Here is a 19,194-nt window from a genome sequence, read left to right on the forward strand (position 1 = left end):
TCGCCGGGAATCGAACCACGGACCTCTGAAATACCGGCCCAGCGTGCAGAACCATTACACCACAAAGGCACGCTAGGAAAGCGGGAGAAATACCTCATAAGAGGAAAATGTGTTCCCCTAATTACAGGACAGAAAATGTTTTTTTAATCGCGCGATCTGTTATTGATATTGAATTACAGTCGTGCGATAATTTCGCAGTAAAAATAATTCTCTGATGACTATCCAAGATTCTAGAAGCTTTGGTCTTATATAGAGATGGTCGTCTTAGAGAAATAATGCTTAATATCAATATTTATTTATAATCTCAGAACTATTGGTCACTTTCAGAAGTGGTCGTTTGAGAAGCAATATTCTATACATTTATTTACTAATACTCTCAGATTCCAAAATGTGTTTATAATCTCAGAAATATTGATCGTCACAGAAGGTGGTCGTCACATACATGCAAAATTTACATTTCATTGAAAATTAATTCAGCATTACTTAACTATTTCCCTATTAATTAATTAATGAGATAAAGAAAAAATTATGAAATAGTACTGTTTATTACGGAATAATGTAGGAAGTTCTGCAGAACTATATTCTTTCGAGTCATTGCACATTGTATCCTGCAAACTACTAGTTCCTTGTATTCTTCCGCAAATCCGTAAACGTCCGTCTGATTTGAAACGAAATCCAAGATGGCTGCGCCATGAGGTTTACTTGTTCTATGGATATTTTTTGTTGCATGGAAGGTAAGTTCAGTTGCAATACTTGTATGTTTACTTTTTTGCTTTTCGAATTTATGTCATTTTGACAGCTAAATGTGTTAGCTATCACAGCTTTATGAATTGTTATCGTTCTGTCGTGAATTACGTGTATATCTCAATGGCTGTCTTTTCAAATATCTGATTTGTCTTGCTATCCAAATGCTTATGACTGAATTTTTTTAGTCCAGTTTATGCATTCAGTTTCAAAATATTATGTGTGATCAGATTATTATTTTATTGCAGCAATAAATTTATATTAAATAGTTTGAACGATTGTATAAAAATAAGAGTTTGCATTGTTTTGTTCAAAATATGTATGATTGAAACATTATCTTAATCTAGTGTGTAATTCAATTTTAAAACATGGAGAATTGGAAGTTTTAAGTTTTTTTTTTTTGGGGGGGGTACTGTTCTGTTATCGGGACCGGATTCTGAAATGCATGAACCTGAGTTTGTAAGTATGTGCATAGATGTGTATATGTATACAGTACACTCCCGATTATCCGCGGAATTGGTTGGCGCGACTGCTGCGGATAACAAAAATCGCGGATAATCCGAAAAAAGCTAAAAACGAGTATAGCAAAAGAGAAAACAGTTTTTCCAACTTTGAAAAATGTATGTGTACAATAAAACGTAAGACAAACAGCAGGAAATGTTTAATTAACGCTTAATATTTTATATATCACTCAAAACTAACCTAAAATGCATTTTGTTAAAGAAAACAGAGAAGTGCTTTGCACTTACGAGAGGCGTTAAGGATACACAGAAAAATTAAAACATATGTACTGTTTTAATACTGTAATGTATTATGTAATTACAAAAGCATAACTGTAAAATCAGTAAGATTAAGTAATTGACACGTCTATGACACGTCTAAGATTAAGACGAGAGAGGGCCGTGGAGCGGGCACTGCAAGGGTGAGTAAGAAATCACTTGTGAACATTTTTATTTTCTTTGCTTTACGCTTGTAAAAAAAAAAAAAAAAAAAAAAAGGGGGGGCGAATAATCCGCTCCGCGCATAATCCGCCCGCGGATAATCGGGAGTCTACTGTAATTCAAAAAGGGATATACAAAACGCCAAACCACAAATGCAACGTTCTGTTAAAAAAACAAACTGTTATTAAAAATCTTACCTAAAATGACTTTGGTCTAGGTGGATTAATTGATATTATGAAATTATTTAAAGAAATTGGAAATATGTTTAAGGGGTATCCCTTGGTAGTATTGTTAAAAAAACTCTGCACGAATGCCTAAATTGAAGGCGGCTAATAACTCTATTGATAAGTTATTTCTTGTATTTTAACATGTTTGAAGGTATGTTTAGTTCTTGTAATAGTTGTAATAATGAATAATTCTATTAACAGCTGTATAAATATTTTTACATGGAATGCGAACGGACTGTCCTGGAAAATTAATGAGCTCCGGGACTTTATAAATGAGTACAACCCTGGCATTTTTTCCAACAAGAACACCATCTTGGCCCTGCCACCCTTATCTTTATCCCAAACTATGCTGTTTACCGATTTAATAGACCTCTGACTGCCAGATACCCAAGAGAAGGAGGCACTGCCCTTCTGATTAAATGCTGAATCTCTCATAACTCTGTTTCAATTCCACAGCTTTTAGCAATAGAAGCCACAGCTATTTCACTCATAACAAGCACTTCCACAACACATATTTTTGCCTCCACATACATTCCACCTGCACGTAATCCTCAGTCAGACCTTGCGGACTTAAAGATTCTACTCTCACTTGGCACTCATGTTATTATAGGTGGAAACCTAAACGCTGGAACTGCTACCATTCAAATGACACAGGACGCAAATAATTAGCCAACTCGGCGAATTTACGCATAGCAGCTCCAAAAACACCAACACGGTATACCGTGAACTCCACGGGAATCATAGATTTCTTCCTGCACAGAAACACTGGCATTCCGCTGGATGTTTCTGTGCTGGATGAACTCTCCTCTGACGACAATGTGGTCAGAATGATTCTGGACATTAGCAGTTATACTTCATCAGACACAAGAGCCTTCACCACTGACTGGCACAAGTTTGCTAAAGCTCTAAACAACATTCAGTATACACTCCCAACGATGCACTCAAGGGATGATATTGATAGTTTAATTCAGAACTTGACAACTGCCATTACTACTGCTCACAACAATGCAAGGAGAGAGCTGCCACGAAAACGTAACTACAGAATCAAGGAATTATAGCAAATAATAAAACAATGTAAAGCAACCAGAAGGCATTTCCAGCGAACCCGTAACCGGGAGGAAAAAAACAGATTCAACAGGCTTTGCAATACTGTCAAATCTCTTTTAAATACCCAAACACAAGAAGGCTGGACCAACTACCTCAGTGCACTTTCCATGGACAACAACTCACTGTGGAAAGCTATTAAAAGGTATACGAAATGCCACAATAACATTCTGCCCCTTAAAGGCCCACAAAGGTTCCATTACACTGAAATTGAAAAAGCAGAACTATTAGCTATGCATCTGGAATCTCAATTTCGCACAAACAACATTCATGACACTACAACAGAGCATCTAGTTCATAGCTTTCACTCCAATTTCCCAACAAATCCAAGCACTGACAACCTTTCAGCCTTACCGTCAGAAGTCTATGCATACATCAAAAGAATCAAGAAGAAGAAAAGTCCTGGAATAGATTCCATCACTAACTGTATGATTAGAAAGTTCCCAATAAAGACCATTCTCACTATTACTAGAATTTGCAACCTTATTTTGAAATTCCAACACTTTCCTCAACCTTGAAAGACTGCGAAGATCATTCCGATCCTCAAGCTCGGAAAACCTCCGTCTAAACCAGAGTTTTATCACCCTATCAGTTTACTCTCTTCCGTCACTAAAATCTGTGAAGCTATCCTACTCAAGAGAATCAACGACTACATAGAAAGCTACAACATCATCAGACCACACCAGTTTGGTTCTATGAAGCAACTGTCAACAACTAACCAGCTCTGCCGAGTATTAGAAACCATCTCCGAGGGAATGGCAACACGCAAAATCACTGGAGGATTATTTATATATATATTGCTAAGGCTTTTGAACCGAGTTTGACTGGATGTTCTCACCTACAAATTACACGCCCTGGGCTTTCCAGGCTACATCATCAACATTATTAATTCCTACCTAACCGGTAGACACTTCGTAGTTCACGTTTCTGGTACAAACTCCACAAGCCATGCCATCCAGGCTGGTGTTCCACAAGAGTCCTTACTTTCCCCCACACTTTTTAATATTTACGTGAATTACATACTATCCACACGCGACACACCATTAGCTATGTATGCAGACGATACTGCGATCCAGCACAAAGTGCATTCGTAGGTCCAGTCATTCAACGATTACAAAACTACAGCCATACATTAGACACTTGGTTTATAAAATGGAAAATTAAAGTCAACGTGGATAAAACACTGGCCATTATGTTCACCAAAAGAAGCAAATTCAAGAAGAACCTCATTTTTAATGGCACCCCTACTCCCTGGGCCTAGCAGGTCCCTTATTTTGGGGTGATCCTCAATAAAACTCTTACATGGGCCTTACATATTGCATCTATTATCCAAAAGTTTCGAGTTCGTAAAGCTAAACTAAACCTTTAATTGCTCGAAACAGTGTTTTATCTATTGACAACAAGTTACTCATTTATAAGTCCATTCTCCGTCCATTACTATGTTATGCTAGTCCAGTTTGGGCCTATACCAAAAAATGTAATAGGAAAAAATTACAGACTTGCCAAAATTCTGTTCTTAGGCAAATAGTTAAAACGGAGTGGTATATCCGCAACAATAGAATTCATGAAGAACTGGGTATGGAGTAACTACGCTCACATTATTATAAACTTGCTATACGCTTTCATGAAAGACAAAAAACAATTAACAGCCCGGCCATTAAGATTTGCAAATATGACTACAGCCTAGCAAATATGGACAGGCCCATGGCCCAATTGAATGTAAATATTATGTAATATTTATTATAATGCCTTTACGGTTTAAGTTAATCCTCTCCTATTGTATCTGCTATGCATTCTTTTTAGTCTTACGTTCATAGAATTTATGTCTCACTTATCGGATTCAAATTACCAGTATTCGCTTAACCTTGCCTTTATCCACACGCTCACCAGCTCGACGACTTCTGGCCTGCATTCATTTGACATCGCTTAAGATTTTGATTAGCATTTACTAACTTCTGGCTTAAATATGATTTCTAAATTATTAATTATTCATTTTAAAAACTTTATCATAAAAAACAAATTACCTTAGATATCTTTTAGGTTATTTCATCATAGCATTCTCAATTCGTAAACTGTTCTACAAGGGATAGAGCATTGTCGCTCAGGTACCTTGAGGTACCAAACACCGTTCCACGGAAAGACGACATATTTGTAAATGCATTTTTCTAGTATTCTTCGATATATCGTTTTCTCTGTCCTGACATTTAATATTATCTTGGGATATGAATTTGTAAATTTCAAAATCACTTTGTAAGAACCACTTGCTTATCTTCTAAGTGACAACCATACGTGTAGTAAGTATGTGTAGGAGCTACACAGGAGAAGTGTTAAAAGTACCCTTTATTAAACTCTTTAAAATTCACAATGCGTCGACTTAACTCTAACAAACTACGCCTGACTCGGGCGATAACTGAAATAACAAGAACTAAACTAAAAATTCGAAGATATTAACAAGTAGTAGAAATTCTCTACAGGGCTCGGAAAACTTTTGTTACTTAAAACCGCGTCGAAAACTAGTGGCAGCAAAGTAAAAGCTGTTATGCCACGTGAACCGGCAATAACTCCAGAAATAGAAGCTAATGCTACAGAGGTGACGGCGAATGCCCAAAACTCTGTCATTTCTCTCTAGAACTCGGTACTTAAACTTTTTTTCCTCAACATAGAATTTGCATTACTTCACGCGCGCTACCAAATTTAATATTCTGGTATTGACAATTAGGGAAATGAGGCTTATAGGAAAGAGCGTAAAATTAAATTAAATTGGTTATTTAAAATAAATATAAATCCCTACATCTTATTAGAATCTTATGTCTGATTTGGTTTTAATTTTATTTTTATGAAGGCAGAATCAAATCAGAATCTTATGTCTGATTTGGTTTGAATTTTATTTTAATGATTTATTTATTTAGAAATGTAAGGAAATTTCAGGTGAAATTGATTCGAATGAAACCAATCATTTAAAATAAAAACAAAAAGGAATTGTTTAATATTTTAAACACTAAAATAATTTAAAATGAACTGGCAAAATGTATATCAGGTACTTGCAAAAGTTCGTCGGATTTTCAAGCGTACTTATTAACTGTAAAAAATCCAAACATATCAAAGTCGTCCAGTGTTTATGCTAAGTAATTATTGTTAGCATAAATTTAGGTATTTTGCATAATGAAACTCGAAAGGCATACGAAACGAACGTGCGCCAAGGTATATATTGGCGAGAGAAAGTAAAGCTCGTGTGCAATGCAGTATATTTGATTTTCACCCTAGCTACTTGTACCTGGCCAAAGGTCTAATCCAGTAGTACTTTCTTCTCTTTCAGGTACGATGGCAAAGTATATTCCTGTTTATTTTTCTTATTGCCTAAAATAGGTAAGCCTGATATTTAGGACTGATGATGATTCTCTGTACGTTATTCTTTTCAATACTTCAATTTTAATGTCCTTGAACATTATTACTTTTTGTTATGCTTAAGTTAAGCAGAATTATCCTATTTTATTAAAATAAACACTTCGTAGTTAATCTTTTGACTTATGATTCTTTAATTCTGTGCTTGAGGAAACGTACTCATTACGCCTTCAGTGCTAATGCACAACCAACAATTATCACCAGAGTCTCGGAATTCAACGTTTTCAAATTCTTTTAGTCTTTCTGAACTTGTTTTTCTATTAATGCCAATTCTGGCACTTTTAAACCTTTAAAGTATTTCTCATAGGTATCGCGAATACAGCATTCTCTTCAGAATATAACTGAAAGTTTTATTCCCGTAGTAGAATTTTTTTTATTTAAGAAAAAGCAGTGCAATAGCGCAAATGACCTTTATTTTCTTTTTAACTGTAAAGGAAATGAGATTATGTTGTGCAGTTACTTAAGATACCTTATACTGCATATAAGGTAAACGCAAGAATGGGTTATCGACTCAGGAGCCTCCACTCATATAAGGAGTGATAAGAAATTTTTCTCTCATTTAAATGACTCTAATAAACAAATAGTAACTGTAGCCAATGGTGCTAAATTAAATTCTTATGGTATTGGTGAAGGCTATTTTAAAGTTCAAAACTTAAAGGGTCAGGTTACACAAATAAAATTGGAAAATGTATTGTATGTACCAGGTTTAAATAGTAATTTACTTTCTGTTCAATTTGTTACGAATAAAGGTTGCATTGTTACATTTGAAAGTAATAAGTGTTACATAAAGCGTAACAATATACTCGTAGCCGACGGCAACGCTCAGCAAGGTTTATATAAATTGACCGTAAACTCAATTGACGAGAAAGCATACTTAGCTAATGATGTTTCATGTTCTAATACGAACTGTATACTAAAATGGCATCAAAGATTAGGCCACAGAAATATAGATGCCATAAAAACTCTTGAGAAAAACGATTTGGCAGACGGCATTAAACTTGACAAATGCACTCATAGTGTGGAATGTTCTACTTGTGTAAAAGCGAAACTAACTGAAACACCTTATCCCAAAACTAGTTTTAGATCTAAAAATCCACTGGATTTAGTGCACACAGATGTGTGTGGGCCAATTGAAGTCAACAGCTTAGGAGGGAAAAGATATTTCGTAACTTTCATTGATGACTATTCGCGTTATACTCAAATTTATTTTATTACTTCAAAAGATGAAGTATTCGACAAACTTAAACAATATGTTGCATCGACAACAAATAAATTTAGGAAGAAAATAAGGGTTCTCAGATCCGACAACGGTACAGAATACTGTAACGAAAGTACTGAAAATTATTTAAAGAAACTCGGCATTTTTCACCAAACTTCGGTTCCTTATTGTCCGGCACAGAACGGCGTCGCAGAAAGGAAAAATCGCTCTTTAATAGAAATGACAAAAGCTATGCTAATAAACTCTAAATTACGGAAAGGATTCTGGGCTGAAGCAGCAGCTACTGCTACATATCTTCAAAATAGGTTACCAACTAAAGCCACAGATAGAACACCATATGAATTGTGGAATGGTAGAAAACCAAACTTAAGTCATTTACGAGTATTTGGCTGTACAGCATTTTATTATGTGAACAAACAAAAACGGCGTAAATTCGACAACAGAGCTGAAGAAGGAATATTTGTAGGATACGATTTACGAAGTAAGGGATACAGGATTTATGTAGGTGGAAGAAAAATAATAGTAAGTAGAACTGTTAAATTTTCAGAAAAAGCGTCTTTACCTGACAAACTTGCAGAAAATAATGCTGAAGATTTAGAATTAATTCACTTCAATAACTCGCAAGAAGATGAAGAAAATAATGAAGAAACATCTCTTGGCGATGATTTTACAGAAGATTCAAAAAGTTCCGAAGAGTTAATTAAATGTGAAGAAAATGTAGAAAGGAGGTTTTCTAGCAGATCAACCAAAGGGGTCCCACCGGAAAGATTCTCTTATAAAGCAGAAGACGAAGAGTCAATCTTACTTAAAATTAAAGATCCAGAAAGCTTTGAAGAAATTCTAAACTTACCAAAACGTGAACAAGAAGCTTGTATCAAGGCTATGCAAGAAGAAATACATTCTCTAAAAGAAAATGAAACCTATAAACTTACAGAATTACCACCAGGAAAACATGCAGTAGGCAGCAAATGGGTGTTTAAGACAAAATATGATAAAACTGGTAAAAATATAAAATACAAAGCACGCTTAGTAGCCAAAGGATTTACTCAAAAATACGGCAGTGATTATGATGAAACTTTTTCACCAGTAGTGAAACACACTACGATAAGAGTTTTCTTAGCATCGGCAGCGTATAATAATGCCAAGGTACATCAACTAGATGTTAAAACAGCTTTTTTGTACGGCAACTTAAATGAAGAAATATATATGGAAAAACCAGAAGGATTCGTGGTTCCGGAAGAAAAACATAAAGTTTGTAAATTACAGAAGTCTATTTATGGTCTCAAACAGGCAGCTAGGTGCTGCAATGCAGAAATTGAAAATACACTGAAGTATCTGGGGTTCAGTCAAAGCAAAGCAGATCCGTGTCTTTTCACAAAAGTGGTTCGTGATAAAAGAATTAATTTAATAGTGTATGTTGATGACATCCTAATAAGTTCTACAGAAGAAGGACTAATTCTTCAAACAATTAATGATTTAAAGAAACGTTACCAAATAACGCATCTTGGTGAAGCTAAATATTTCTTAGGCATGGAAATAAATCGCAAGGAAGATGGAAGTTATCTCTTATCACAGAAAAATAAAATAAATCAACTTGTCAAGCAATTTCAACTTGAAGAAGCGAAACCCGCCAGCACACCAATGGAAACGAACTGTTATAACCTAAACAAGGAAGAAAATCTCCTAACTTCAAATGATAAATTTCGCCAAGCTATTGGAAGTCTTTTGTATATATCGTCTATCACAAGACCAGATATCACAGCTTCAACTCACATACTCAGCAGAAGGTGTAATAATCCACGTCAAAAGGACTGGAATGCTGTTAAAAGAATCATTAGATACTTAAACACGACAAAGAACCTATCCTTACAAATTTCGTCGAGTGAAGAACCTAATATTACAGTTTATTCAGATGCTGATTGGGGACAAGATATTGAAGATAGAAAATCTACATCAGGAAGTGTTATTTTATTAGGAAGGAACTGTATTTCATGGTTTTCAAGAAAACAAACTTGTGTTTCTTTATCCTCAGCAGAAGCTGAATATGTTGCACTATCGCAAGCTACGCAAGAACTATTATGGCTATTAAAATTAACAGAAGATTTCAATCTACCCCCAAACTCTACCGATAAAGGTATTTGAAGATAATCAGTCTACTATAAGACTTGTAGAATCTGAAAAATTCAGTTCACGCACTAAACATATTGATACAAAAGTTCATCATATACGCGACTTGAATAACAAAGGAATAGTAAAACTTGCTTATCTTTCAACAGAGGAAATGGTTGCTGATATTATGACTAAACGAATTCCTAAAGCTAAATTTCAGTTTTGCAGGAATGAACTACAATTGGTATGAGTTTCATTAGCAAAACAGGGGCAATGTTAGCATAAATTTAGGTATTTTGCATAATGAAACTCGAAAGGCATACGAAACGAACGTGCGCCAAGGTATATATTGGCGAGAGAAAGTAAAGCTCGTGTGCAATGCAGTATATTTGATTTTCACCCTAGCTACTTGTACCTGGCCAAAGGTCTAATCCAGTAGTACTTTCTTCTCTTTCAGGTACGATGGCAAAGTATATTCCTGTTTATTTTTCTTATTGCCTAAAATAGGTAAGCCTGATATTTAGGACTGATGATGATTCTCTGTAAGTTATTCTTTTCAATACTTCAATTTTAATGTCCTTGAACATTATTACTTTTTGTTATGCTTAAGTTAAGCAGAATTATCCTATTTTATTAAAATAAACACTTCGTAGTTAATCTTTTGACTTATGATTCTTTAATTCTGTGCTTGAGGAAACGTACTCATTACGCCTTCAGTGCTAATGCACAACCAACAATTATCACCAGAGTCTCGGAATTCAACGTTTTCAAATTCTTTTAGTCTTTCTGAACTTGTTTTTCTATTAATGCCAATTCTGGCACTTTTAAACCTTTAAAGTATTCCTCATAGGTATCGTGAATACAGCATTCTCTTCGGAATATAACTGAAAGTTTTATTCCCGTAGTAGAATTTTTTTTTTTTTTTTTTTAATTTTTTTTTATTTAAGAAAAAGCACTGCAATAGTGCAAATGACCATTATTTTCTTTTTAACTGTAAAGGAAATGAGATTATGTTGTGCGCTTACTTAAGATACCTTATAAGGTATTTCTCCCAGTTCCCTAGCGTGCCTTCGTGGTGTAATGGTACTGCACGCTGGGCCGGTATTCCAGAGGTCCGTGGTTCGATTCCCGGCGAAGGCGTTTGCTATTTTTCATCTCGTCTGCTTCCAAAAAATACCTGATGTCTCTACAACCTTAGATAAATTTTAAGCTCGTGTGTACCTTATGAAATTGATAAAGCATCCTTTGAGAGGAGGGGAATCTGCGAACTGGCAGCTTTTTTGAAGTCCTGCAAAATTTTCTAAGAATATGCAGTAATAAAATAATGTAATAAGAAACGTAATATCGAGGTGCTGTGTTAAAGGATTATCTCTTTCTACGTCAGTAACTGGGTGCCATTTAAAGAGAACAATCTATGAGCAGAATCTGAACTAATTCTTCTGTCTAATTGCTCGCCATACTTACTTAAAAATTTTAAAATTTTGAAAGTTTCAAATTATAATTTCTTGCAAATACTGCATTATACTGTAAGATATTCCCTAATGCCTGTCCAAACATCAGTTTTTTAACTTATGCAATTAGACACTGAAAGTTTCTCTTCTTTTTGTATAGTAAGGAAAAAGCTTTTTTTGAAACAGTCAACAGAAAGCTTCTGACGTATTTATAGGCGGATGATTGCGCAAGTCTTCGATCTTACTCACGCAGACGCAGTTTCGTTGAATATTTCATCAAGGTCATGATATAAAAGCGGAGTGCTCACAATAAAACTATCAACAGCTATAATAAATTTTCCGATATTCCATGCTTCTACGGACTTAACTTTCCACAGCTTTTATTTGATATTTTTAGCTTTGTTTGATTAAACTTAATCAGCCTAGCAGAATTTGTAACTGGATCGTAGTTTTATGCAGTTCTCCATTAGTTAAACTAAATATATTTTCTCATAAACAATTTTTTTCCAAGTGATGAGTATGCAAATGAAAATTCATTTGAACTTTCCTACATTTATTTAATATATTCAGAAAAATATGAATTAGAAATAATTTTATAAAGTATTTCTCCTGCCTTCTTAGTATGACTTCGTGGTGTAGAGGTCAGCACGTTCGATGCGAATTTGCGAGGACTAAGGTTCGAGAACTGGCGGGGGCATTGCTCATTTTTCATCTCCCCTTCTTCCAAATAACCTAATGTCTCTGCAGTGGCACCCGAACTAAAAGGTGGTGAATAATGATTCTTCACCACCAAGATTTGGCGATTGGGTCCCCTAAAACCCCAGTCGCCCGTTAAAAGGGGGAGTATATAAGGTATTTCTCCAGCCTTCTTAGCATGCCTTCATGGTGTAGTGGTCAGCACGCTCGACGCGAATTCGAGAGGTCCGTGGTTCGAGTCCCGGCAAGGGCATTTTCATCTCTCCTGCTTCCAAAATAACCTAATGTCTCTACAACTTCAACAAAGATAAACATGTAGTTTTTCTAATTGTTACTATATCACGAAAGAGTTTCTGTCACGCAGTTGTACATCAACGGTACATCCGTTTGACATTAACACCGTTGATTATTTTATTAGCCAGTTATTAGGTAGAATGATGCACAACTGACTCATGTTACAGCATGAATAATTATTTCATTGTTCACAGGTATGGTATTTGTCCACTTTCGCGTGCGAATTCTGCACCTAAAATTTTTCAGTTTTAACTGCGTTTCATATTTCAGTTAATCTCAAAATATACGTGAGATTTCTTTAGCTGAGATTTCAGACTTTTCATAGTTAAGCTTAATATAATAACGGAAATTTCCCCTATCATATTCAGTTTTTAGCATGTAATTCCTGTCTGATAACAGAGTAGTTTTGTATTATTATAACAAGAAAAAATATACATCGTGTCCACAAAAGTCGTTACCCGACATATAAGCATCCGGATGTCAAAGGATACGTCAGGACACACAAAACGCGAAGAGTCAGCGCACGCAGTTCACAGCAACTTAAAAAAGAAAGGAAGGCGCCTTTCCAGGCATTCTTCTGCAAGTGAAAGGCAGACTGTAATTACAATATGCCTATAAGATAACATTAGGACGCATTTTACATGTAGTAGAATTATTGGCAGGCTTGAGGAGCGTAGTTTGACATCTGTCGGCCAAGAGTTTGGAATTGATAAAAGTGTTATTTCACTATCAAGAGAAGCCTTCCAAATGACACTTATATTTCTAAGAAAGGTTGGTGTTTGTCAGCCAACGAAACCAATAACGACAAATATATCGCCCTGCAGGCGAAACCAGATCGAAACTAGAGAGCTGGCAACATAACTAAGCGGTTGCCCCATGGCAACCGGACCACAGGTGTCTCAGTTTACTGTGGTCAGACTACTTCATAAAGGTGGCTTGTTCACCCACCGTCCTAAACGCTGCATACAACTGACACCAGCCCTTCGGCGACACCATTTACAGTGGTGCAGAGAACACGGATACCTCATCAATGGAGTTGCGTCCTCTTTACCGATGGCAGTCGTTTCAGTCTGACAAACGATTCTCGGCGCCAATTGATGTGCAGAGAGACAGGGACACATTTTCTTACCACTAACATCAGTGAAAGAAACCGCTGCGGTGGTCCTGGTATGCTTGTATGGGAAGACATTATGATGAAAGAACGAACAAAGCTCCACTTCGACAGAGGTTCCTTCCCGGAGATCGTAACTGTGATGGAGTTATCCTCCCCCATGACCTCATTTCGAAGCCTAGATTTGACAAGTCTGAACTGCTTCTTTAGGAGATATGTTTTTTACAGACGATTGATGGACTGAAGTCTGCCACCAGCCATGAAATACACGATGCATGATGCAAACTTTCTTGCCTTACCTCGGATAATGCATCTATGCAGAAAGAATGCATTTAGAGGATATTATCTTCAATGTTCATTAATGCCCGTTTATTCGTATTTATAAGTGTTCAATGTGTCTGACTTAAAGATACAAAGTTGGAGTGCATATACTTAGAGTATGTAGTTAATGATTTTCATTCTTAATCCGTTTTTACCTTCAGCTTTTAAGGAAATTATTTCATAGCTGTTTTCATTTATGGTCAAAAATGGCGCTGATAGCTTTATTCCTTAGCTGGAACTTACTCGAATCTTTTGTCTATTATTACTTGTTTCTCCTTTCACAAATTTTACTTCCGCAGTTGAAGGAGAAGATTCTATTTAACCTTCGAAGCTAGTCCCGCAGATTTATACAATTTAAGCTGATTCTTCTTGCTTCGGTATCTTCAACCAATAAGTACCATTTTTGAGTAGATAGATGTCTTGATAAACAAATAAATAGTTTGAAAATACTTGTCTTATAATGAACAAAAAGCTGGCAAAGCGGTCTATTTTTCAGTTTATTTGTTATTAATCATTTTTTTTAAATTACGTAATATTAAACCTGCGAATAGCATTTATTGCTTCTCTTGAAAGTATAAGATCCCAAAGGATATAACAGACTAGCGGTCAAGATCACAGTGCTCAACAAAGTACCTAATAAACATGTATATAGGATTTTATATCAATTAATTCAGTTGCCTGATTATTTTGCCGCTATTATTACTTTTACTTTTGTCAACTCCCACTAGGATGCAAATTAGCTGATATATATGAAGAATAGAGTTTTTGAATCAGAGAGGTTGACCTGCTGACCTCCAACTCTGCTTATGCCTCCCTATTCTTGAACAGATATATCAGCTTTAGGTACGGTAGCCGATTTTGCTTCGAGAAAATTTAGGGTAAAGCTAAAGCTTATTTAGTCTCATTACTTAACATTCTTAATTTGACTGGAACAATTGATCTAAGTTTCCCTCAATTAGCGGCTGTTAAGCGTTTGTTGTTGCACAGTTTTTGTAACCGTCAGGCTGAAGTGATACAAATAAAGACAGTTATTACGTTTACAGATTATTATCGTCTGTATACGGATTTAAGTTGACCAACCCGAGTACTAAGCACATGGTGAAGATTGTACTAAATCTTGATATTGTCTTTAGTATTTTTATCAAGTGTTCTGAATTTTATACTAATAAAAGACTTCCCTTAGGTATAAAATTTTTTTTATTATAAAACATTTTATTAAACATTTTATGCTTATTCATTCTAATAAACTTCAGACCATTTTTAACTATATTAAAAAGGATTTCTTACAAAGGATTCTCTTATATATCTTTCTTTCATAATCCTTTTACTAATGCTGTGCTAAAATTACCTTATTGAACTATATCACACTTACATAAAACATAAATTCAGAAAGCTATGTCAAATTTTCAAGTGCTGATGTTAAACGTATCTACCTTTTCAATATTCCTTTTAAACATGAATAAGTTTGAATATATTCTAAAGTTATATATGCGTCCTTTTAATTCAAAGTCTAAATAATGCACTCATTTCACAATCATTATATTCTCAGGTCTGATCGCGTATCAGTCTATAGAACAGGAAAACACAAGTAGAACCAAGGTCTCATATTTCAGTTTTGGGATTGATTTGGTATTTAAATTACCACTTGTCTGCGCTCAGATGAGCCGCATTAGGTGGCGCCATCTTTTGCTTGGTTCTATTATTAGTTTAATGAATTTGAAAATTGATTTAATTTCTGAATTATTTTACAAAAGAAAATGGGCAAGGACCTATGCAACCCCTCCTCTCCGGTAAAATAAATATACATATATGCGTAAATAAAAGTTAGAGTAAAAATTTTTAATTTAAACCAATGAAACGGGAAAAAATGAAAATAAGCGAAAGAAGAAGAGAAAAGAGAAATTAATAACATGAATGAAAATATTATTTTAGTATTATGTCGCTTTTGTCACAGATATCAAAACTCTAATTTTTAAAGAAATAAGAAGTGAAAGTTTCATATATAGAATATATTTTTTTTTCCCTTTGAGTTCAACAATGCGAAAACGAAAATTGAAACTGCAGACGACTCTCTGAATGAAAGAAGTATCTGTGACAAGCAAGGGAGGATGGGCTATCGGGAATTCGGCAAATTTCGCAAGGCGCCATTGGCTGTAGGCTTAGTTTAGAAAAAAATGGATGACACATTAAGCATAATTTTAGGATTCCTGAAACAAAGAGCAACAGATTTAATGGAAGAAAAGGATTTAACGACGTTAAAAAAAATTCATATGAAAAAAAAAAAAAGTAAATAAATTCGGATGATAAACTAATGGTAAACATATTAAACTCATCAGCTTAATTCAGGCATCGTGGTTAAGGAGCATTCTTCATGATATAAACTGAAAATTACAAGGGTGCCAGGCACCCCTTATGTCTTGGTGAACAATGGAAAACTCACAAAAAAGATGCCGGCACTTTTATGCAAGTTGGCCACACAGGTTAGAAGAATCCTATCCGTCCCTGGTGGTAAGAGTTTGTAAACGTAGCAGATGATTCGGTTTTAATTACTGATCAGTTGTTTATAGTAGAACATAAGGGATTTGCGTACAACAGAAGTGTGAGTGATTCAGAGTACTTAAGAGTTAAAAATTGAAATGAGTTGTGTAATTTTTGCTCTAAAACTTTTCCTACGAAATCCAGAACAAGTATTTGAAATCACCCAGTCTCGCCTCTTCCGAAGAAAAATTCTGCCAAGCCAAATCAGCTGTGAACATAACGGTGATCATTATGTGCTGTTAACATAATCATTATGTGCTGTTAACATCATTATGTATTATTATTGTATATATCAAAGGTATTTTTGTATATTACAAGCATTCTATTCTTCCAAAATTACTGTCAATTTTGTATACTAGGTTTCAGTCCTCGAATTTCAGCTGCAATACATATCGAGTTAGTAATGCAAATTGGCTGTCTACAAGTGGAATGCATCTACCTCGGCAGAAGGCGCCAGGTAGACACTTTTGTGCCTTTCACCATGTGTAATGCTAATAGGAGCAAGTTTTCTTTGAAAAACGTATTCCACGAAGACACCTTTTCCCTTAGGGCCCTCGTGTGCATTGTCCTAAGGCACTAAACATGAATACACGACGACAATAGATAAGAAAGAAGGCACTGTACACCACGACAACTCCTGCCCGCTGCTTAACTTCTTACTGTGTCACACAATACTTAAATCTTGACCTCGCTCCATGTGACTTCAGTTTGTCTCTTATGCTGAAAGAGAAGCTCTGCGGAAAAAATTCACTGCTGCAATTTTCACAAAATGCCTTGGCCGCATGTTTTGATACGTGGACATGTCATGTGACGAAAGATATGCTGCATTTCGTAGATGTCAATCCATAATGAAGAGCAGACTTGGTAGCCGAGGCAGGTTAACTATGAAAAATGAAAAATTTTTATCAAGCATAAATATACAAATAAATAAATAAAAATAAATTCTAAATTTTGCTTATTAAGTATTTTTTAAAAAACATACACAAACAGTAATAATAATACAAAGAAAATAATTCAAATTTATATGTATTTCTATTCTGAAATCTAAAGTTTAGTATCTGCAGGACATTTTTGTTGGTTACAACTTTGTAAGCCAAATATATTGACAACTAAATATTAATACTACTTCAGAACGACATTTATTTCAAACAATTCTAATATGTTTAATTAATCATTTATATCTTACTTTAATTTAAACTAAGAATGAAAACTTTCCAAACTTTCCACCTGAGGATAAATATTGTCAACTTAGTCTCCTTCTCTTATTTATTAAATTTTTCTTCGACACAAAATATACATTTATTTGCATGCAAGTAATTATAATTTTCCTTATTTCTTACTACAGCTTGACACAGGACAGCGTTTGATTCTATTAAAATCCATAGCCTTGAAGAAAATTACTTGAAATTATATGCATCACGGATTATAGATGCTCATCGGTCAGTCGGGTTCCTTTCTTGATAATTTCAACTTTGAAGAAAGCTGCTAGCATACAACTGCATAATAACTAACTCGAGCGATTTTTCTTAGTGCAAAAATTCTTAACTGAGCATACTTATTTTTTTACATATATGATTAAAAGTTAATAATATCTATATCTTCACATCTTTGAATAAGATTGCTATCATAGTATAGAATAATTAGCTCTATTTATAGACTTTCACATTCGCTTTTAATGGTAAAGAAAATAATGTACAGTAGAACTCGAAATAATTAAAAGCTAGACATCTTGTAAAATTCTAACCTGTGTACTTTTAAGTTACAGTTAATGTTGAAGAATCTTAACTACTAGTAAGCGAATAATAGCTTGAGTTTGTGGGACAGAAAATAAAACTTAAAGGATTAAATACCCTTTATTATTCCAAATTAATTTGACGGAACTCCTTCTTGGAGTTTTACAATAAAGCCTCCACTTGGGCTTGAACTTAGGATACTAAGAACTAAAACTTAACTAATCTTAATTAAAAAGATATAGCCGAAGCTATCAAAATTCTAACAGAGTTGGACCCTTAATGCTAAATAACGGCGAATGCATTCAAACGCGATTCTAAAAATACGCTCTGGCCGGAAGTTGTAAGCTTGAAATTAAGAAGCGATAGGAAAGTAAATTTAACTCAATTTAGCTGTTAGATAAATTAACATAATCCTTGAAATCTTCACAACATGTATTTAGAACAAATACATAACTGAAGTGTATTCGCGAAACGCTTAAAATTATCTCTTGAGCCGCAAGATCGAGATCATTGTTTTATATTGAATATTTTTATTAAATGCAATTTCTAGCATATTTTTCTATTTTAATTGTTTTCCGAATATTTGTTTATAAACGCATAATTATTAATAAAAATTTATGTGGTTGATTACCGTACTATAACCGTCTGTTCACGCTCCTTTCTTATAAAATTATTATATTACATAAACTGCAGTTACAAAATTTGCAGAGTTTGAGACAAAAATGATTTGATATAATAAAACTTTCGACAGTAAGTCCTTTTTTAATGTATGAATGACTAACTGAAGTAATTACAATTGCATTTAAGGGTAAAAAATTACACACATAAAGCAGAAAATATGTTTTAATTTTTTTAATAAGTTCTCTTTTATTGACTTCTTTTTTTAAGAAACTCCTTCCTTTTTTCAAATGCGATATTTGCCAACCTTGTAAGTCCCAAACACAATGTAACAAAACATTTTTATTACATTAATTAAATCAATTTTATAAAAGGAAGGGCCCCCTACACAAAACTTTTACAGCGCCATATCCCATGAAACATTAGCTCTCTGAAACTGAAACATGCAATTAAGAATTTTAATTCATAAATAAAATAAATTAGATATATACAACGATACTTTTTCCAGGGTATCATTTTCCTATTTTCCAAATGATTCTTTTCTGTGATATTCTAATGAAAATTAGTGCTATGCGTTGGAATAAATTGTTCAAGAGGATTAGGAATTCATCGAATTGATGCAGCATTATGCGTGTAGTAAAAAAAAAAAAAAAAGTTCGATGTCGTTCAAGCAAAACATCTCTTCA

Source organism: Stegodyphus dumicola, chromosome X1 (assembly GCF_044657685.1).
Source record: "Stegodyphus dumicola isolate Sdum_Otavi_A_Nest chromosome X1, ASM4465768v1".
Taxonomy (NCBI): domain Eukaryota; kingdom Metazoa; phylum Arthropoda; class Arachnida; order Araneae; family Eresidae; genus Stegodyphus; species Stegodyphus dumicola.